This window comes from Somniosus microcephalus, chromosome 4 (assembly GCF_052327205.1).
Source record: "Somniosus microcephalus isolate GS21.2 chromosome 4, FLI_Smic_1.0, whole genome shotgun sequence".
In the NCBI taxonomy this organism is placed as follows: domain Eukaryota; kingdom Metazoa; phylum Chordata; class Chondrichthyes; order Squaliformes; family Somniosidae; genus Somniosus; species Somniosus microcephalus.
The window spans coordinates 66,122,298-66,144,619 of NC_140990.1; the positions used below are offsets into that span (position 1 = coordinate 66,122,298).

Below are 22,322 nucleotides of genomic sequence, written 5' to 3' on the forward strand. Positions count from 1 at the left end.
AGAACCAGGTCGTCCGCATAGAACAGGGACTTCACTTCTCCATCCAGGAGACGGAGACCTGGTGACTCGCTTTGCTCCAGCATGTCTGCTAATTCATTTATGTATATGTTGAACAGGGTCGGGCTCAAATTGCAGCCCTGCCGGACGCCTCTTCTCTGGGTGAAGAAATCGGTGCGTTTGTCTCCAATTTTGACCCCGCATTTGTTTTTCAGATACATTGATTTAATAAGGTCATAGACTTTGCCCCCTATTCCACACTGAAGAAGTTTATAATAGAGCCCTTCGTGCCATATAGAGTCAAAGGCTTTCTTGAAGTCGATGAAACAGGCGAATATTTTCCCATTTTTTGTTTGGTGTTTATGTTTTTCAATGAGGGTGTGAAGGGTATAGATATGGTCGGCGGTGCGGTGTTTTGGAAGAAAGCCTATTTGGTTTTTTCTGAGGATATTATGTTTGTTAAGAAAATCAAGTAATCTACTATTTAGAATACTGCAGAATAACTTCCCTAGACAACTGTTGACACAGATGCCGCGGTAGTTATTTGGGTCTGATTTGTTTCCACTTTTATATATGGGGGAGATTAGTCCTTGGCACCAGATATCGGGAAAACAGCCTGAGCGTAATATGATGTTGAATAGTTTGAGTATCGCACCCTGCATCTCCATATTGCTGAACTTTAGCATTTCATTTTTGATGTTGTCTGGGCCACAGGCTTTCTTTAGGTGGAGAGATTTTGTTTTTGTGGCCAGTTCTTTCCATGTGATTGGGGAGTCTAGAGGGTTTTGGTTGTCTTTAATTGTTGCTTCTAATGTGTGGAGTTTTTCTGTGACCTGATGTTGACTTGGGTTTGTTTTGTTTTTTGGGATGTCTTTGTAGAGGTTTTCAAAATGTGTTCTCCAGATGTCGCCATCTTGGATTGGTAATGCTTGCAATTGTGTTGTACTCAGGTTATTCCACATTTCCCAGAATTGTTTTGGATTGGTGGAGTTTTCAATTTCTTCGAGTATTTTGTGGGTATAGTTTTGTGTTTTGTTCCTAATGGTGTGTTTATATCTTTTGAGGGTTTCATTGTATCTAGTACGTAGGTCCGGATTGTTTGGTTGCCGATGCTTTTGGTTTGATATTTTTCTCAGGTCTTTTCTGGTATTTTTGCATTCGTGGTCAAACCATTTCATATTTTTATTTTGTCTTTTGTGATGCTTCCTCTTCTGTTTCACGAGGTCGGCTTTTACAGCTGCCTCATGGAAGATCATATTTATATCCTCTATGGCCGTGTTTACACCATCTCTGGTGATCTCATATAGATTTTCTTTAAATTTTGAAATTTTACTTGTGAGATCAGGTGAATTTAGTGCTGTGATGAATTTATCTCCACTGTCTGGGGCCCATCTGTATGTCTGGTTTATTTTATGTAGCTTACTGTGTTCCTTTTTTGTGTCTGTAGTTTGGGCAGAAAGTTTAAGGTACACATTTATTTGGTTATGGTCTGAGAGGGGGGATTGCTGCCTGACAGTGAATGCGTTGATATCGCAGGGGTCCAGGTCAGTGATTGTATAGTCCACCACACTAGACCCAAGAGTTGAGGAGTATGTGAGTCTCCCTAGGGAGTCCCCTCTGAACCTACCATTAACTATGTACAGGCCTAAGGCTCGGCAGAGTTGCACTACCTCCCTACCGCTTTTATTTATTTCACGATCAAGGTTGTTCCGATTTGCGATGGCTGGTGTGACATCTAAAGGGGTCTGGCCAAACACATGGTTGTTTCCCTGTGGGTCTATGAAGTCAGGTTCACAACCGGTCCTTGCATTTAGGTCCCCACATATTATCACCTTTCCTTGGGCCTGGAAATGGCTGATTTCCATGTGGAGAGTAACAAATAACTCCTCTTCGAAATATGGCGAATCTATTGGAGGTATGTAGATCGCACATAAGTAAACATCTTTTTTTGCTATTCCTATATTTTTATCTAGTTTTAGCCATACGTGTGATTTCCCCTGTTTTACCGGTGAGATGTGTTTGTCCAGTTCTCCCTTATACCACACCAATATTCCCCCGGAGGTTCTGCCCTTGCGTGTTTTAGTGTTCTTTACTGAGGGCACAATGATTTCATGGTACATTGGAGGACAGTGGGTCGGCATGTCCTTTTGGCACCATGTTTCTGTTAACACAATTATATCAATGTCTTTTATAGCTTTTAGGAATTCAGGGTCTGTACTCTTCATCCCAAAAGTTGAGGAGCGGAGGCCCTGGATATTCCAGCAGCTTATGTGGAAAGAACGCATTTATATAGTTCAATAAAACGAAATAAAATGGACCTATTTTGTGGGATGAGTGTGGAAACACTATTTTCTATAATGCTAAGTGATGATTTAGTATAAATTTCATGCATCTCTCTCACCTTCGATGTGTGAAGAGAGCATCACACCTGCAAACTGCGTTTTGAATTTGCCCTTGTCCTGGGTTTTCCGATGAGCTTGTCCTGGGGCCCAGTTGGCTTTCACTGCTCCGGGGTATTTCCGGGCATGTCCTCGCTGCCCCTGGAATTCCCACACATTGCCCCCTGGGTGTGAGGCCAGCGCTCTCTGCCTTTAAACACTGGAGTGAAGCTGAGTCCTGCAGGCACACAGTCACCAGGAGGAGTTTCTAACCGTCCGCACCGACCTTTTGGGGAGATTATCCCACTTTTGGGCCGGTTGTGGTTTCTTCCCATTGTCCCGTTGCTTGTTCCCTTGGATTGGATCTTTATTTGTTCCCTTTGGTTTGGTTTCAGTTTCACTGCTGGACCCACCACTCAAAGCATTTTGTCTGATCTGCCCCGGGAATCATAATCATCATCATAATCAACTTTATTGTCATTGTTAGTGCACAAGTGCAGTACAACGAAATGTAGGCTTGCGGCTCCCGAGAGTGTACATTTAGATTAAGACATTTAAACATTCAACATACATTTGGCTTGTAGTACATTAACATAAACATAACCATAATAAAGTGTATTGGCAGATGTGCAGGCTTTAGAGTTTATTTGTGGAGTTCAGTAGGATGAAAGCCCTGGGAAAGAAGCTGTTCCTAAATCTGGTCGTACGGGTGCGAATGCATCTGCAGCGTCTCCCAGATGGCAGGAGGGCGAACAGACTGTGGCTGGGGTCGGTAGGGTCTTTGATGATCGACCGCGACCTCCGTAAACAGCGTTTCTGGTATATGTGCTCTATGGTCGGTAGCCGGGTACCGGTAATGCGTTGGGCAGTTTTGACTACCCGCTGCAGGGCTTTCCGGTCATAGTAGCTACAGCTGCCATACCATACTGTGATACAGTTTGTCAGGATGCTCTCTATTGTGCAGCGATAAAAGTTAGAGAGGATCAGGGGTGACAGGTTACATCCCTTCAGCCTCCTTAGGAAATATAGAGCAGACTCCTCCCTCACCTCCCACACTGCACCATCTATGTTTAAATGAGGGGAGAGTGTAAACCCGGGGAGTCCGCCGTATTCACCGGGTGAAATGTACCAGTGGCAGCGATGGACCAGGAGTGGAGTTTCAGCCCCGATATCTCACTCCCTCCACACAAGTCCAGATCAGCATCAGCCCCCCACCCCGGGTTCACCTCCTCCACCCCTTGAAGCCCAGTCGGGTCAAAGAAGGACACCGTCTGTATAAAGAGACTCCTTGTGTTCTCTCCCACCATTCGAATCCCTCAGATATCTGGGGAAGTGCACAGACTCACAGCTAAGGGTTCGACAGTCAATGGAAACACCAGGGGAGCAATGGAGCCCCTGCCCAGAGCCCTGAACGGTTCAAAATGGACCGACCCAATCCCATTGGTGATCATTAAAGGTGGAGGGTGAGAGCACAGTGAGGAGACCCACTGAGTGAATGTTTCAAACCCCATTGACTCCAGCACCATCTCCAGAGAGACTCTCAGCTCGGGACAAAGTCTTCTGAGAACGAACGGAGAGGGCAAGGGCTGGGATCTGCCACAGAACCTGCAGCCTGGGGAGCGTTTAATAGTCATCGGATCAAACCTTCCTCGCAAACAGTGGACAACCTTCAACCGCCTCAGAAACGGTCATGGTAGATGCTGCCACCTTCTCCATAGATGGAAGATTAAAGCATCCCCATCATGTGACTGGAGCTCCTGATCAGACCCTGGAGCCCATCATTGAGCACTGCCCTCAGAGGAAATTCACAGGCAGCCGACAAGATATCCACACTGTTACACAGGAAGCTTTGACCTGGATATCTGACTTAGATATTGACATTGGATTTGCTTTGCTACTATCATACGAAAAAAGATCGGACTTTATCTGAGTCTCCTTCAGACAGAGTCTGTCTGATCAGGTGGGGATCGGCGAATCAGACCCATTCAGGTGAAGGTTTACACAATATCTTTGAATCACCATTGAGAGGGGAGGTGGGTCTGTCCCCAGGAACCCTGATCTGTTACAGGATAAGGGAGATGGGTCTGTGGGGTCTGTCCCCAGGAACCCTGGTCTGTTACAGGATAAGGGAGATGGGTCTGTGGGGTCTGTCCCCAGGAACCCTGGTCTGTTACAGGATAAGGGAGATGGGTCTGTGGGGTCTGTCCCCAGGAACCCTGGTCCGTTACAGGATAAGGGAGATGGGTCTGTGGGGTCTGTCCCCAGGAACCCTGGTCTGTTACCGGATAAGGGAGATGGGTCTGTGGGGTCTGTCCCCAGGAACCCTGGTCTGTTACCGGATAAGGGAGATGGGTCTGTGGGGTCTGTCCCCAGGAACCCTGGTCTGTTACAGGATAACGGAGATGGGTCTGTGGGGTCTGTCCCCAGGAACCCTGGTCTGTGAGGTGCTGTTCCTCGAGCTTACGTTGAGCTTCATTGGAACAGTGCAAGAGGCCGAGGACAGAGAGATCAGTGTCAGAGTGCAGCGGTGAATTAAAGTGACAGGCGACCGGAAGCTCGGGGTCACCCTTACAGACTGAACGGAGGTGTTCCGCAACGCGGTCACCCAATCTGCGTTTGGTCTCCCCAGTGTAGAGGAGACCGCATCGTGAGCAGCGAATACAGTATACTAGATTGCAAGAAGTACAAGTAAATTGCTGTTTCACCTGGAAGGAGTATTTGGGGCCCTGGAGAGTGGGAATGCGGGTTCCCATAGCAACACCTTTAATTTGGAGAAAGTGAGTGGAGTCAAAGGAGAAGTTGTTCAATGTGAGAACAAATTCAGCCAGGCGGAGAAGGGTGGTGGTGGATGGGAACTGGTCGGGCCTCTGTTCTAGGAAGAAGTGAAGCGCCCTCAGGCCATCCTGGTGGGGGATGGAGGTGTAGAGGGATTGGACATCCAGTGAAAAGGAGATGGTTGGGGCCAGGAAACTGGAAACTTAAAGTGGCGGAGGGCGTCTGAAGAGTCGCGGATGTAGGTTGGAAGAGACTGGGCAAGGGGAGAAAAGATAGAGTCGAGATAGGAAGAGATAAGTTCCGTGGGGCAAGAACAGGCTGAAACGATGGGTGTACCAGGGCAGTCCTGTTTGTGGATCTTGGGAAGGAGGTAGAAGTGGGCTGTGCGGGGTTGGGGAACTATGAGGTTGGCGGCCATGAAGGGAAGATCTCCAGAGGAGATGGGGTCAGTGACAGTCTTGGAAACAATGGCTTGATGTTCGGTAGGGGGGTCATGGTCCAGGCGGAGGTAGGAGGAGGTGTCGGAGAGTTGTCAATCATTGACTCATTGATTTTATTCTCACTCTGCACACAGCGGGTGGAGAACTGAACCCAACCAGAGCAGAGGGAGGGAGAAAACTGGGAGTGGAGGAAAGAAATGTTGGAGATGGTGCGATGGGTTTGGATTTCAGCACAGGGAGGAGGGAAGAGTGTGTGGGATGGGGATTTACAGCTTTGGGGGAACAAGAGAGACAAGAATGTTCCATAGAAACTAGAATTGTCTGTTCTGAATTTCTATCCTGCACTTACTGTGATGACTTTTGTAAACTCCCTTTACAGGGTATTAGAAGGGGAGGATTTAGAGACAGGAAACTCAAACCAAACATTACTTCAAGATCTGACAGAGTCACTCCATTCATCAGGACGGGAATATCATCGGCCTTTGAATGTGGACGGAGAATGTTTGGCTGTTGTGGCTGTGTGATAAAATTTCAAACGTCAGTGTGATTGGAAAAGCACCGAGACACCCACACCCGAGTGAGAGTGTTCCAGTGCACTGACTGTGGAAAGAGCTTTAACCAGTTACACAGCCTGAAAAAACAGCACACCAGTCACAGCGGGGAGAAACCATACACGTGTTCTGTGTGTGGACGAGGCTTCAACTGATCGTCCAACCTGGAGAGACACGAGGACACCCGCACCATGGAGAAACCGTGGAAATGTGGGGACTGTGGGAAGGGATTCAATTACCCGTCTCTGCTTGAAACTCATCGACGCAGTCACACTGGGGAGAGGCCGTTCGCCTGCTCCATGTGTGGGAAGGGATTTGCTCAGTCATCGCAACTGCCGACACACCAGCGGATTCACACTGGGGAGAGGCCATTCACCTGTTCTATGTGTGGAAAGGGATTTACTTCCTCATCCCAACTCATCAAACACCAGCGAGTTCACAGCAGGGAGAGGACGTTCACCTGCTCCGGCTGTGGGCAGGAATTCACTCAATCATCCCACCTGTTGACACATCAGCGAGTGCACACCAGGGAGAGGCCATTCACCTGCTCCATGTGTGGGAAGGGATTCACTCATTCATCTACCTTGCTGACACACCAGCATGCTCACACTGGCGAGAGGCCGTTCACCTGCTCCGTGTGTGGGAAAGGATTCAGTCGTTCATCTGATCTGCTGAGACACTAGCGTGTTCACATTTAGGAGAGGCCATTCACCTACTCAGTGTGTGGAAGGGATTCTGTCAGTCATCCAACCTGCTGAGACACCAGCGAGTTCACAAGTGATGGCGGGGCTGGATTCTGCTGTTTTTGCTGCTGTTAATCACATCCAGGACTGAACCATGTTCATTCTGACAGTTGGGTTTGTTTCTGATGTATATAACTCCTATAACTGAGCTGGAGATTAATATTCTGGACAAATGTCAAATAAATCAGCTTTGTTTCAAACACTCGGTGGATCGAGTGCTTGATGTCTCTTAGATAAGAGGAGATTGATTGATGTCCTGTTACCGACTGTTCCTGACCATCATTTTTCAATCCTCTCTGGCTTCAGGTGTGGTGCCGGAGTACTGGAGGACTGCTAATGTGGCACCCTTGTTTAAAAAGGGAGAAAAGGATAGACCGAGTAATTACAGGCCAGTCAGTGGTGGGAAAATTATTGGAAAGAATTCTGAAGGACAGGATAAATCTTCATTTAGAAAGACACGGATTAATCAAGGATAGTCAGCACTGATTTGTTAAGGGAAGGTTGTGTCTGACAAACTTGATTGAATTTTTTGAGGAGTTAACAAGGAGGGTAGATGAGGATAGTGCATTTGATGTAGTGTATATGGACTTTAGCAAGGCTTTTGATAAGGTTCCACATGGCAGACTGGTCACGAAGTTAAAAGCCCATGGGATCCAGGGCAAAGTGTCAAGTTTTGGATTCAAAACTGGCTCGGAGACAGGAAGCAGAGGGTAATGGTTGATGGGTGTATTGGTGACTGGAAGGCTGGTTCCAGTGGGGTTCCGCAGGGCTCGGTACTAGGTCCCTTGCTTTTTGTGGTATATATCAACGATCTTGACTTGAATAAGAAGTTTGCAGATGATACTAAAATCAGCTGTGGGGTTGATACTGAAGAAGGAAGCTGTAGACTGCAGGAAGATATCAATAAATTGGTCAGGTGGGCAGAACAGTGGCAAATGGAATTCAATCCGGAGAAGTGTGAGGTAATGCATTTGGGGAGGGCTAACAAGGAAAGGGGATACACATTAAATGTATGTAGAGGAACAAAGGGACCTTGGAGTGCATGTCCACAGATCCCTGAAGGTAGCAGGCCAGGTAGATAAGGTGGTTAAGAAGGCATACGGAATGCTTGCCTTTATTAGCCATGGTATAGAATACAAGAGCAGGGGGGTTATGCTTCAACTGTATAAAACACTAGTTAGGCCTCAGCTAGAGTACTGCGTGCAGTTCTGGTCACCACATTACAGGAAAGATGTGATTGCACTAGAGAGGGTACAGAGGAGATTTACAAGGATGTTGCCGGGAGTAGAGAATCTTAGCTATGAGGAAAGACTGGATAGGCTGGGTCTGTTTTCCTTGGAACAGAGGAGGCTGAGGGGAGACCTATTGAGGTGTATAAAATTATGAGGGGCCTAGATAAAGTGGATAGAAAGGACCTATTTCCCTTAGTAGTGGGGTCAAAAACCAGGGGGCACAGATTTAAAGTAATTGGTGGAAGGTTTAGAGGGGATTTGAGGGGAAATTTCTTCACCCAGAGGGTTGTGGGGGTCTGGAACTCACTGCCTGAAAGGGTGGTAGAGGCAGGAACCCGAACCACATTTAAAAAGTGCTTGGATGAGCACTTGGGATGCTCTAACCTGCAGGGCTACGGACCAAGAGCTGGGAAGTGGGATTAGGCTGGATAGCTCTTTGTTGGCCGGCACGGACACGATGGACCGAAATGGCCTCCTTCCGTGCTGTAACTTTCTATGATTCTATGTTCCATTTTTGGGCCTCTTCTCCTTTCTAACTCCAGATTATCTCAGTTCTAACACCTTCAGTTACTCTCTAGTCCCAGCTCCCCACACCTTCCAGAGAGCCTGTAATAGAAAATGACTGAAGATTTATCCCAGTGTAACTGTTGCTGTTATCTAAGGAAAAAGGCTTGTATTCCTATCGCACCTTTCACAACCTCAGGACGTCCCAAAGTGCTTTACAGACAAGGAAGCACTTTTGAAGTGTAGTCACTGTTCTAATGTAGGAAAAGCAGCAGCCAAATTGCACACAGCAAGCTCCCACAAACAGCAATGTAGTATTGACCATATCATGTGTCTTTCAATGATGTTGATTGAGGCTGGAAGGGGATGTGTAAAGAGATGGTCTGTGTAAGGAGATGTGAAAGAAGGAAACGGTGTGTGTGTGTGATAGTGACACAGCCTTGTGGTCACAGTCAGAACAATGCACAGATATCCTTGTGGTTATGGTTTGGGCAGGGCCAGGTCAATAATGTAGTAAACAAGTTAGTAGTCGCAGCTTGTTAGAACAGACCTGTGGAGAAGAGAGCTCTGAATCCACTGTATTATCCCTGTTCTCTGGATCGGGTAACTATACTCTCTCTGTATTTTTGCAGTGCTGTTAATAAAGTCAGTAAAAGACAATCTATTAATTATCTGGTGTCTGAAAACACAAGACTCCAATTCAGAGTCAACAAGATGAACAAGTAAAGACATCACGGCCCAATCCTCCAGTTCTGGTGTCACTGTGGCTCAGTGGCCAGCACCCTCCTCTCTGAGTCAGAAGGTTGTGGGTTCAAGTCCCACTCCAGGGACTTGAGCACATAAATCTAGGCGGACACTCCAGTGCAGTGCTGAGGGAGTGCTGCACTGTCGGAGGTGCCATCTTTCTGATGAGATGTTAAACTGAGTGGACGTCTTAGGTGGACGTAAACGATCCCAGGGCACTATTTCGAAGAAGAGCAGGGGAGTTATCCCAGGTGTCCTAGCCAATATTTATCTCTCAATCAACATCGCTAAAACAGATTATCTGGTTATTATCACGTTGCTGTCTGTGGGAGCTTGCTGTGCGCAAATTGGCTGCCACATTTCCCACATTACAACAGTGACTACACTCCAAAAAGTACTTCATTGGCTGTAAAGCGCTTTGGGACGTCCGGTGGTCGTGAAAGGCGCTATATAAATGCAAGGTTTTTTTTTCTTTTTAATACTTTCTTTGATCAATATTGCCACCTCCTTTTCCTATCTTTCCTGAATACCTTGTAGCCAGGAATATCGAGTTCCCAATCCTCACCTTTAATAATAATTCAACTTTATTGTCATTGTACAATGCACAAGTACATGAACAACAAAATGTGATCTTGCAAGCTCCCATGAGTCCAGTACAAATAACATTAACATTAAACGTAAATAGCACCGTCCTGGGAGAAGCAAAGCCGCTGCGTCTGTGCGCGCCGCCATTCCATTTCCACCATTCCTCCTGTCCGACAATCTTCAGCCCAACGCCCGGGCCTGCTCACCAGCTGCCCCTCCCGGGGCTCCTTCCGTGACCTTCTCACCAACTGCCCCTCCCTCGGGGCTCTTTCTGTGACCTTCTGCACCTGGTTTTCCCTGATGGTCACCCCTCCAGGTACTAAGCAGGCCTGGTTCTGCTTAGCTTCCAAGCCTTGCCAGTGACCCTGTCCCTAGTCCCAGGAACAGGTGAGCCAGCTCTCTGTTATTGCCACTGTATCACAGTCCCATGTGGCTACTTGTGCCTGCAGTTCACCAATGTTATTTACCACGCTTCGTGCATTTCCATACATGCACTCCAACTCCATCTTAGACTGCCTCAAATCTGGCCCCTGTCTGATCCCTCCTATTTCTGAACGGTTCTTTACTCTGCTGCTGTTTGCCTCTCCCAGTCTTCTGTGCGCCTTGTTCCGAGCAAGAATCTCTGCAGGACACTGTTAAGTCCGTGAATGATTTAGACACGGACTAGCAGAAGTGAAAACAACAGATGTTTACTGGTGGAAGTCCATAACGAATCTAAAACAACAGAGGCTCTCTAGCGCCTTTTATACAGGGGTGGTCACTGCCGGTACTGCAGTCTGAGACCAGTTATTCTCTTAAAGGTACATGCACAACAATTCCTCCCCTTTTAGATAAACAGTACATAACATTCATTTAACAACTAATGATAACGAATTACAATCACAATTACTGTTGCTAGATACATTGGTTAAGTTTAAGCAATTATAAGTTCAGTCTTTGAGGAGGCTTCCTGATTCTGTCTGGATAATGCCTCTTTGGAGTATCAGGTTCTTCTGGCAATGTTGAGTCGGAATCAATGTCGTTGTTTGGTTCATCTGCTTCCAATATTACCGGTTCTGTGGTAGCTGCAATTGGAACGTCGATTTCATTACCAGGTGTATCAGATCGTGCTGTGGAGTTGACGTTTTCCAGTGACTCTAGAATCTGGTCAGCATGGCGTCTTACAATGCTCTCCCCAACGTCCACGGTATACATGAGAGGTCCTTGTCGTGTACAAATCGTTCCTGGCTGCCATTTCTCAGTGCGGTAGTCCCGGGCCAAAACTGGTTGACCTATCTTAAAACTCCTGGTCGGCCTTTCATTCATATTCTGAAACTGCCTGTTCTCCACATCTCTTCGGACGTTTGGCTTAACCAAATCCAAGCGGCATCGTAGTCTTCGATTGAAGAACATCATGGCTGGAGTTTGGTTGGTAACCGCATGTGTCGCATTCCGGTAGGCAAACAAGAAGTTGTCCACCTTGTGTTGTAGGGGTATATCTTCATTACACATTGCCTTGATAGCCTTCTTGAATGTTTGGACAAACCTCTCGGCCAATCCATTAGTGGCTGGATGATATGGGGCAGATGTGTAATGCTTAACACCATTGTTCTTTAAGAACCTCCGGAACTCTTCAGACACAAACTGTGGTCCATTGTCAGAGCAAATCTGTTCAGGCAGCCCATTCCTGGCGAATATTGTTCGTAAAACTGTGATAGTTTTTTCCGTGGTGGTAGAGGACATTTTTATTACCTCTGGCCACTTTGAATGTGCATCCACCGCAATTAAAAACATCGAGTCCATGAAGGGACCAGCAAAATCAATGTGCACCCTTTGCCATGGAGATGAGGGCCACTCCCATGGATGCAGAGGAGCTTGTGGTGGGGCATTTTGAAACTTCTGGCATCCTGCACAGCTCTTGGTCATCTCTTTGATTTCTCTATCGATTCCCGGCCACCACACAACCGCTCTGGCTAAGCTCTTCATTTTTACCCCACCCAGATGACCCTCATGAAGCTCATTGAGCACTCTATCCGTCAACTTAGGTGGAATTACTACTCTGGATCCACACATCAAGGTTCCTCTGCACACTGACAGCTGTTCTCTTCTTGACGAAAATGCTGGCAGCAGTGGTTCGCCATGTGTTGGCCATCCCTTCACCGTTAAATCATTGACCCGTGATAGTGTCGGGTCATTCCGTGTTTCCTTTTCTATGTTTGCATTCGTCACAGGGAGACATTCGACTATGGTCGAGTGGAATAACTCCATTGGATCCACTGCAAGGTCTTCTTCTTCCACCGTCGGCAACGGTAGACATGACAATCCATCAGCATTTCCATGCTGTTTAGTTCCTTTGTACTCGATGTCATATTGGTGTGCCCCTAGGAAAAGGGACCATCTCTGCAGCCGTTGTGCTGTCATTATCGGTACGCCCTTCTGAGGGTTGAAAATGGAGACAAGAGGTTGATGATCGGTTAGTAGAGTAAATTTTTGACCGTGCAGATAGTGATTGAACTTCTTCACCCCCCCACACTAGGCTGAGGGCCTCTCTGTCAATCTGGGCGTAGTTACGCTCGGCAGAAGTTAACGAGCGTGACGCAAAAGCTATCGGCCTCTCCAAACCATCAAGGAATTTTTGTGACAGTACCGCCCCAATGACGTAGGGAGACGCATCACACGCCAGCCTGATTGGCAGTGCTGGGTTGTAGTGAGCCAATACTTCCTTTGAAGTGATTAAGTCCTTACTCCTCTGAAAAGCACGTTTACAATCATCGCTCCATTTCCATGCTACCCCCGTTCGTAGCAGGGCATTCAGTGGGTGCAGAATTGTCGACAAATTCGGCAAAAACTTATGATAGTAATGCACCAACCCGAGGAATGACCTCAGTTGCGACACATTTTCAGGCGCTGGGGCCTTAACAACCGCTTCAATTTTGTCAGGGGACTTATGTAACCCCTCTTCATCAATCACGTGGCCACAATACGATATCTGTTTCTTAAAAAATTCGCACTTGGGGCGGTTGGCTCGCAGCCCATGTTCCCGTAGTCTAGTGAGCACCTGTTCTAGGTTGTTAAGGTGTTCACTCTCATCTTCACCTGTTACAAGGATGTCGTCCAAGTAACACTGAGTCCCCGGAATCCCTTGCAGGACTTGTTCCATCGCTCTTTGCCATATCACCGGAGCCGATGCTACTCCGAATACCAATCGATGATACTGGTAAAGACCTTTGTGAGTGTTTATCGTGAGATACTTCCTAGAGGACTCTTCAACCTCCATCTGCAAATATGCTTGTGCTAGGTCAATTTTTGTAAAACGCTTCCCTCCAGACAGTGAGGTGAAGATGTCTTCTATCCTTGGAAGAGGATATTGTACTGTGTGAAGGACAGGGTTCACCGTCACCTTGAAATCCCCACAGATGCGAATCTTCCTTGGCTCTCCGGACTTATTGCTTAACGTTTTCTTCATGACAGGAATGATGGGTGTCGCCCACTCGCTCCAGTCGACCTTAGACAACACACCCGCCTTCTCCAGATTCTCCAGCTCTACCTTGACGGCTGGGCGAATTGCATATGGTACCGGTCTCGCTTTGAAAAACTTGGGAACTGCATTCTCTTCTATTTTTAACGAGGCGGTTACGCCTTTAAACGTGCCCAGTTCTTGTTGAAATACTTCTTTGGCGTTAGCTAAGATTGTTGACAATCGTCCAGGAGTGACGTCATCATCTTTTTTACTGTCCACCATCATTGCATGAATGGAATGCCAATCCAAGTTTATCTTCCTGATCCATTCCCGTCCCAATAACGGTGGTCCACCATTTGGCAGTATGTAGAGATACAATTTCTGAATTTTCTTGCCATTGTATTCGACAGGCACCCTTATTTTTCCTCTGGGGTATACTTTTTTCCCCGTATATGTCGTCAAGATGATGGATGTCTCTCTCAAGGGTATGTGTGAAAATAACCACTCGTAGTCTCGTCGATTCATGACGGTTAGCGCTGATCCTGTATCCAATTCCATTTTAACTTGGGACCCTGCTATCGTGAGAGTGACCCAAATGGTTCGGTGATCCTCTTTTGCGATTACATTGTGAAGTTTGAGACAGCTTAGTCTCCTGTTTCCAGATTCACTATCGCTCATCTGGTCTTTGGAACTACTGTCTGTCATCTTTTGTACTTTCTTGTACGGTTCCTTAGTAGCCTTTTTGTTGTCACTGGTCTTCTTCCCAGACCTACAAACTCGTGCAATGTGTCCAATCTTCCCGCATTTTCTGCATATTTTGTCTTTGGACCAGCAGTCCTTCTGGTCATGGTTAGTTCTGCCGCAGCGATAACATTTTGCAAATCCCCGTGTCATTTTGTGGGTGCCGTATTCCTGTGGTTTTTGTTGAATTTCTGCAGCTTCCCTGGCTGCTGCTTCATACGATACTGCCACGCTGAAAGCCTGATCTAGCGTCAGCTCTTTTTCTGCGAGTAACTTCTTCTGTGTTCCTTCACTCAGGAGTCCACAGACAAATTTGTCCCGTAGGGTATCTGCCAGTCCTGCTCCGAACTGGCAGTGCTTTGATAGCTTGCGCAGTTCCGTAAGATACTCAGCATTGCTCTCATCTTTGTGCTGAGTTCTCCTGTGGAATTTAAATCTTTCTGCTATCAACAGCGGTGCAGGGTTTAAGTGCTCCTGTAGAACAGCAACAATTTCGTTAAAACTCTTCGCCTTCGGTTTGGCTGGAGTAATCAGATCCCGCAATAGGCCGTACGTTCTAGCGCCCATTAAGTTTAACAATATCGATGCCTTTTTCCCCTCCGCTATATCGTTTGCCTCGAGATATACCTCGACTCTTTCCACATACGTGGTCCAGTCCTCTAATGTATTATTAAAAGCAGTGATACAGCCAGTCTTCGGCATCTTGCAAATCTAAAATGGCACCTCCCGCGCTTTGCCTTCTTCTCCGATTTAACAAAATGGCGCCTCCCGCGCTTTGTCTTCTTCCCCGCTTTTGTTAGCGCTGCTTTCCACAGTTTCTTGCGCGTATTCTTTTTCTTTTATTATTTTCCCGTCGTGGAGCGGACCCTCTGGGACACTTCCCTCCCTCTTCTGAGGTCCGAACGCTGCCCAGCTTCGAAACACCGGCTGCGCCCTGTGTGCTCCACCCTCTCTCTCTCTCTTTGCTTCCCGACTCGCTGCCCGGCCCCGTTGAAAGGCCACCCGATCGAGCTTCAGCCCGCCGCAGCCCAGGAAGGATCAGAGCACTACCTGCCACCAGCCCGATTAGCTGGGAAACCACGGACCGAGGAACCCAGCCTGGCTCTGGAAAGTCGCTCCTGCAAAGCCTTGAACCCGATGATTGACGGTCGACGCCCGTTTCTCGAGTTTCAATGGCCTCTATTTTTTTTTTTCTTCTGGCCCCGACCTTCAACAACGTCGTCGGAGCTGCTGCTGAGTTGCAGGTAAGTTCGTTTCTTTACTCGTCGCCAGTGTTAAGTCCGTGAATGATTTAGACATGGACTAGCAGGAGTGAAAACAACAGATGTTTACTGGTGGAAGTCCATAACGAATCTAAAACAACAGAGGCTCTCTAGCGCCTTTTATACAGGGGTGGTCACTACCGGTACTGCAGTCTGAGACCAGTTATTCTCTTAAAGGTACATACACAACAGACACCACTTCTCACTTTCTGCCACTTCAAGAAACTTCCCGTAACTCCTACCCACTGATTTACTTTTGTAGCAGAATTTCCATCCATCCTTGTGAGTGAGTGTGTTGGCGAGTACTAGAGGCAGAAGTAGTATCAGAATAGATAGGAGCAGACTTAGAAAGACTACGAAAAATTCAAAAATGGGTTTAGAATGCATGTACGTAAATGCACAAAGTGTGGTGAATAAGGTTGGTGAGCTACAAGCACAATTAGCTGTGTGGCAATGAGGCAGAAATTCGGGTCGGGGGCTTGCCGCGTGTGCAAGCCCCCGATCTGCACTTACCCGACACGCCGGCCGTTGAGCTTCAGGGACGCCTGGAATTCCTGTTTTAAAATGTTGACTCCCGGGCAGCGTCTGACGTCACGCCGCTCAGGAGTGCAGCCAGCGCGAAGCCTGGAGTGCGCAGTGCAAGTGAGACACGCCCCTTGAGGTCTCAGTTTAAAAGGACACGCCCCCAATGTTTCTCACAAGCTGCTAAGCATTTTTACATGTAGAGCAGCATTTTAAATAGGTTTTTGGTATTTTTAAGAAGCTTTTGGTAACTTTTATAAACTTTTAAAAACCTTTACATTATTTTGAAGAATCTGAAGTAGTTTTAAACAGAATTAAAGTGATTTAAAGACTTTTAAAAGCTCTGAAAGCATTTTTTTCATTCCATTTATTTAATTAGCAACGTCATCGTCATACGTGTCTTCACACTGTTCCCTTTGGGGAACTGTATGAAGTGGTGGAAGGATTTCTGGCCGTGATTAACGCTCCTTCCGTGACCGTAACCATCTTTGTACCAGCCATTAGGGTGGTTAGTCCTATGGCGGGAGGGTTTTACGGGCTCCCACAACCTATACAAGGAGGGGGGGCCACCCACACCCACGGACGCAAATATCCCACTGGATGTCTACCCAGAATTTAGAGCCGGAGCTCCGACTCCACTTGCCGGGACTGTCTGGAGCGGGGTTAGAAACCCTACGCCGTGTGGCCCAGCGGCGGGGGTGCTACCGCTACGCCAAAGGCCCACTCAGATTAGCAACGTGAAATGGCTGGAATGAGCACAATTCACGGCATTAAAAAAACTCACAATTGAACTGATGATGACCTCAGCAATCTCCTCAACGAGGTGGAGGCGCAGCGCCTGCTCATCATTGGTAATGAGAAGTCCAAGGCGCCGCAAAAAGGACAGATGATAGCTTGGTCTTTCAAGTGGCAGCATAGGGCTCCAGTCACGGGGAGGGAAAAGGCGCAGGAAATGTATGGGTGTCACCTTTTGCGCGGAGTGGGCCTTTTGCGTAGCGGTAAGCATCCCCACCGCTGGGCCAGAAGGAGTAGGGTTTCGAGCCCCGCTCCAGACAGTCCCGGCAAGTGGAGTCGGAGCTCCAACTATAAATTCTGGGTGGACATCCAGCGGGATACTTGCGTCCGCGGGTGTGGGTGGCCCCCCCCTCAGATGGGTTGTGGGAGCCCGTAAAACCCTCATGCCATAGGACTAACTACCCTAATGGCTGGTATGAAGATGGTTATGGTCACGGAAGGAGCGTTAACGTGGCCAGAAATCCTTCCACCACTGCATACAGTTCCCGAAAGGGAACAGTGTGAGGATACGTACGACGATGAACTCTTGCACAATGCACCTCCTTGGACCCTCAGTCGCAGATGCGAGGGGGCAAATCGTGCAATTGTTAAATTTTTCATTTTATTGACATGTAAAATATTGGCCCAGTAATTCCGTTCCAAACGCGTGAGTACGGTCGGGGTACTCACGCGTCTGGCCGGAGGAAATGCCGGTTTTCAGCATGCACAGCGCATGCGGGGAAAACCGGCATTTCCTGTCCTCTGAACGAAGGGGTTCAGAGGCAGAACGCGTGCGACTGCACAGGCAGCGTGTGCACAGTAAAATTCGCTGGTTTCATTCATGCTTTCAGTGAGGTTAAGTCTTTACAACTTACACATGATAAAAGCATGAGTGCAGTTGCTCCAGAGGCTGCAGAGGAAGATATATTTTATTGTGGAGCTTCTGAAAGGCAATATTTTTGTTTGGGAAAGGGAGGAAAGTTATTTTAAGAAATGCTGAGGTAAGTTTTAAAGTTTATTTTTGTTTCTTAAACCGGGTTTTCAGTACTGTAGGTAGAAGGAGCAATTGTGGCTATGTGAATTGAATTTGCTGTGTTTATTAAATGTGAAAATGACTCCAACATTTTTCAGAAAGAAACTTTTCATCAGTAATATATTCTTTTAAGTAATTATGTATGTACGTCTGTATATATTCCTTTGTGTATATGTATGTATATATTCCTTTACTTATGTGTATGAATGTATGTATTTAATTATGACTTTCAGAGAAAGTAACTTATTGGAAAATCATAATTAAATACATCCATTCATACACATAAGTAAAGGAATATATACATATACGTAAAGGAATATATACGGACATACATACAAAATTACTTAAAAGAATATATTACTGATGAACAGTTTCTTTCTTAAAAATGTTGCAAATGTTACATTATTCATTTTAGAACAGTCATTTTCACATTTAATAAACACAGCAAATTCAATTCACACAGCCACAATTGCTCCCGTTTTAAAAAAAATAATTAAACTTTAAAACTTACCTCATCATTTCTTAAAATAACTTTCCTCCCTTTCCCAAACAAAAATATTGCCTTTCAGAAGCTCCACGATAAAATATATCTTCCTCCGCAGCCTCTGGAGCAACTTTACACATGCTTTTTTCATGTGTAAGTTGTAAGGGCTTTACCTCACTGAATCCATGAATGAAATCAACGAAGTTCACTGCGCACGCGCTGCCTGTGCAGTCGCACGCGCTGTGCCTCTGAACCCCTTCGTTCAGAGGACAGGAAATGCCGGTTTTCTCCACATGCGCTGTGCATGCTGAAAACCAGCATTTCCACCGGCCAGACGCGTGAGTACCCCGACCGTACTCACGCGTCTGGAACGGAATTACTGGGCCAATATGATGTTGTGGCAATAACAGAAACGTGGCTTAAAAACGGTGAGGACTGGGTGCCTAATATTCAAGGGCACATGCTGTTCAGGAAAGATAGGGGTGTTCAGAAAAGATAGGGAAGGAAGAAAGGGAGGTGGGAAGCAGTGCTGATTGTAGTGTTGGAAAGGGAGGATGTTCTCGAGGGGAAAAGGACAGAATCCATTTGGTTAGAGTTGAGGAGCAAAAAGGGTATGATCACGCTATTAGGGGTATTCTTTTGGCCTCCAAATAGTGAGAGGGAGGTAGAGGAGCAAATCTGCAGGGAAATCACAGAGGTATGCAAGAGCTATACAGTGGTGATATTGGGGGACTTTAATTACCCAAATATCGATTGGGATAATGCAAGGGTAAAGGGAAAGGAGGGGAGGAATTTCTGAAATGTGTTCAGGAGAATTTCCTTGACCAATATGTTCTTGGCCCAACTAGGAAGGAGGCATTACTGGATCTGGTGCTGGAGAATGAGGTGGGCCAGGTCGACCAAGTGTCTGTGAGGGAACATTTGGGTACGAGTGATCATCGTATCATAAGATTTATATTAACAATCGAGAGGAGCAAGGAACAATCTAGAGTGGAACTTCTAAACTGGAATAGGGCTAACTTCAATGGGATGCGAAAGGATCTAGCCAGGATAAAATGGAACCAAAGTCTGACAGGAAAAACTGCAACAGAACAATGGGTGATCTTTAAGGAGGAGATGTTCCAAGTACAGGCTAGGTACATTCCAACAAGAGGGAAGGGTAAGGGAACCAAAGCAAGGGCTCCTTGGATGATGAGGGAGATAGAGAAGATGATGAAACAAAAAAAGAGGGTGTATGATGCATGTCAGGTGAATTCTTCAAGGGAGAACCAGACCAAATACAATAAGTTGAGAGGGGATGTGAAGATGAAAATAAGATTGGCAAAGAGAGAATATTAGAGTAGAATGGCAGTTAACATAAAAGGGAACCCAAAAATCTTCGACTGGCATTTAAACAGTAAGCGGGTAGTAAGAGGCGGGGTGGGGCCTATTAGAGACAAAGAAGGTGATATATGCTTAGAGGCAAAGGGCAAGGTTAGAATACACAATGAGTACTTTGTATCGGTGTTTACTAAGGAGGTGGATGCTGACAAAATATCGGTAGAAGTGGAAAAGGTAGAAGGAATGGAAGGGGTGAAAATTAGTAGACAGGATGTACTAGAAAGGCTGGGTATGCTTAGAGTGGACAAGTCGCCTGGTCCAGATGGTTTGTATCCCAGGATGCTAAGGGAATTGGGGGAGGAGATAGCGGAAGTGCTTGCCATAATTTTCCAATCTTCCCTAGATGCAGGGGAGGTGTCTGAGGATTGGAAAGTGGCAAATGTGACACCATTGTTCAAGAAAGGGTGTAAGGACAATCCTAGTAACTACAGGCCGGTCAGTTTAACATCAATGGTGGGTAAAGGTTTAGAAACAATAACCAAGAAAAAAATTAACGGGCACTTGGAGAGGTTTAAGCTAATTAAGGAGCGCCAACACGGACTTGTAAAAGGCAGATCGTGTTTGACTAATCTAATTAAATTTTTTGATGAACTAATAGACAGGATTGATGAAGGGATGCAATGGATGTTGTCTACACGGATTTTTGGAAGGCGTTTGACAAAGTACCACATAGAAGGCTGGTTAACAAAATTGAGGCTCTTGGAAGAGGTGGGTCAGTGGCAGCTTGAATAAGGAATTGGCTTAAGGACAGAAAACAGCGAGTTGTGGTAAATGGCTGTTTTTCAGACTGGAGGATGGTAGACAGTGGTGTTCCCCAAGGGTCAGTGCTGGGGCCACTGCTTTTTTTGATATATATAAATGACCTGGATATTGGAATACAGCGTAGAATTTCTAAATTTGCCGATAACACCAAAGTTGGGTATATGGCAAACAGTGATGATGATACCAATCGACTGCAACGGGAGATAGAAAGGCTAGTAGAATGCGCAGACAAGTGGCAGATGGAATTTAATACAGAGAAGTGTGAGGTGATGCATTTTGGCAGAAGGAACAGGGAGAGGCAATATACACTTAATGGCACAGTTTTAAAGAGTGTGCAGGGACAGAGGGACCTGGGAGTTAATGTGCATAGGTCCCTGAAGGTGGCAGGACATATTGAGAGAGTGGTTAATTCAGCATATGGGATCTTGGGCTTCATAAATAGAGGTATTGAGTACAAAAGTAGAGAAGTTATGCTGAACCTTTATAAAGCACTGGTTAGGCCACAACTGGAGTATTGCGTCCAGTTCTGGTCACCACGCTTTAGGAAAGATGTGAAGGCCCTTGAGAGGGTGCAGAGGAGATTTACCAGAATGGTTCCGGGGATGGGGGATCTTAGCTACAAGGACAGGTTGGAGAAGCTGGATTGATTTTCATTAGAGCAAAGGAGGTTGAGGGGTGGTCTAATAGAAGTGTACAAGATTATGACGGGTTTGGATAGGCTAGACAGATAAAGGCTGTTCCCACTAGTTGATGGTACAAGGACTAGGGGACACAGATTTAAGGTTTTGGACAAGAGATACAGGGGGATGTGAGGAAAAACTTTTTTATGCAGCAAGTGGTGATGACCTGGAAGTCGCTGCCGACGGAAGTGGTGGAAGCGGAGACACTCAATGTTTTCAAGGGGAGAATGGATAGGCACTTGAGGGAAATAAACTTGCAGGGCTACGGGGATAGAGCGGGGGAATGGGACTGACTGGATTGCTCTACAGAGTGCCGGCACGGACTTGATGGGCTGAATGGCCTCCTTCTGTGCCGTTATGACTCTAGGGCCTAGAAATTGGGTTCTGGTCTTGCCAGGGCTGTAGCGCCAGAAAGTTTGCGCCAGCGGTAATGCGGCAGCGCGCGACGAAAATTCGGGTGCGCCGGGCCCAGATGGTGGCGGGCGCTAAAACCCTCCTTTAGCGCCTCAAAACGGGCGTGAACTTGGGTTTCCCGGCGCTAATCCCCCGCTGCGGCACCCGATGCGGCGCGGCAGGTGGGGGAACTGCAGGCCTCCTCCTCCTGTTAAGGAGGAGCTGCCTGCAGCCGACAACTGTCCGGCGGATTGACCCGACATCTGAGCCCGGCACCTCGGGGAAGTGCCGGGCTCGCATCAGACACTGATCAGGGCCGCGGGGGGGGAATGCAGGAGTCCGGGAAGGGAGGTGCGGGCAGGCAGCCGCCGGGAATGCGGCCGGCCGCCGCTCCACCTTTATGCGCCGGCGCACACTGGGGGAAGACTCTGTTGCCAGAGTCTTAGTTGCGCCTGCCACGGGCGAGGCGGGCGCAACTGAATTTCGGCTTGGGGCCGGGTTACCACGGCAACCGGGACGCTGCGCACACCGATGACGTCATCGGTGCCGGCGCAGCGCTACCGGTGCAACGCCGATTTAGGGCCCCAGGGAATTTCTCAACTGACCATAACTCCGGCGCTAGGCCCTCTAGCGCCTCAAATGCGGCGCTAAGCCTACCGAATTTCTAGGCCTATGACTTCTATAACGATGGTATTTCTACTCTTTGCTGTTCCCCCTTGTGCCATCCCTTGCCCATTGGTGCCATGGTCTGGACTGCACTCCTTCAAGGTGTCGTCACTCCCAGCAGTCCCCAATGTTGCGTACCGGTTTGAGAGTGACCCCCCTGAAGACTCCTGCACTTCCTGCCTCTTCCTACTCTTCTGGATGGCCACCCATTTACTATCCTGAACTCTCTCTGCCTGT

At 47.2% G+C, this 22,322-nt stretch overlaps 1 pseudogene; it reads left to right on the plus strand.

The window, feature by feature from the left end:
- The first annotated feature begins 3,761 nt into the window (after window positions 1–3,761).
- LOC147119103 (uncharacterized) overlaps window positions 3,762–22,322 on the plus strand; it is a 38,487-nt pseudogene continuing 19,926 nt past the window's right edge.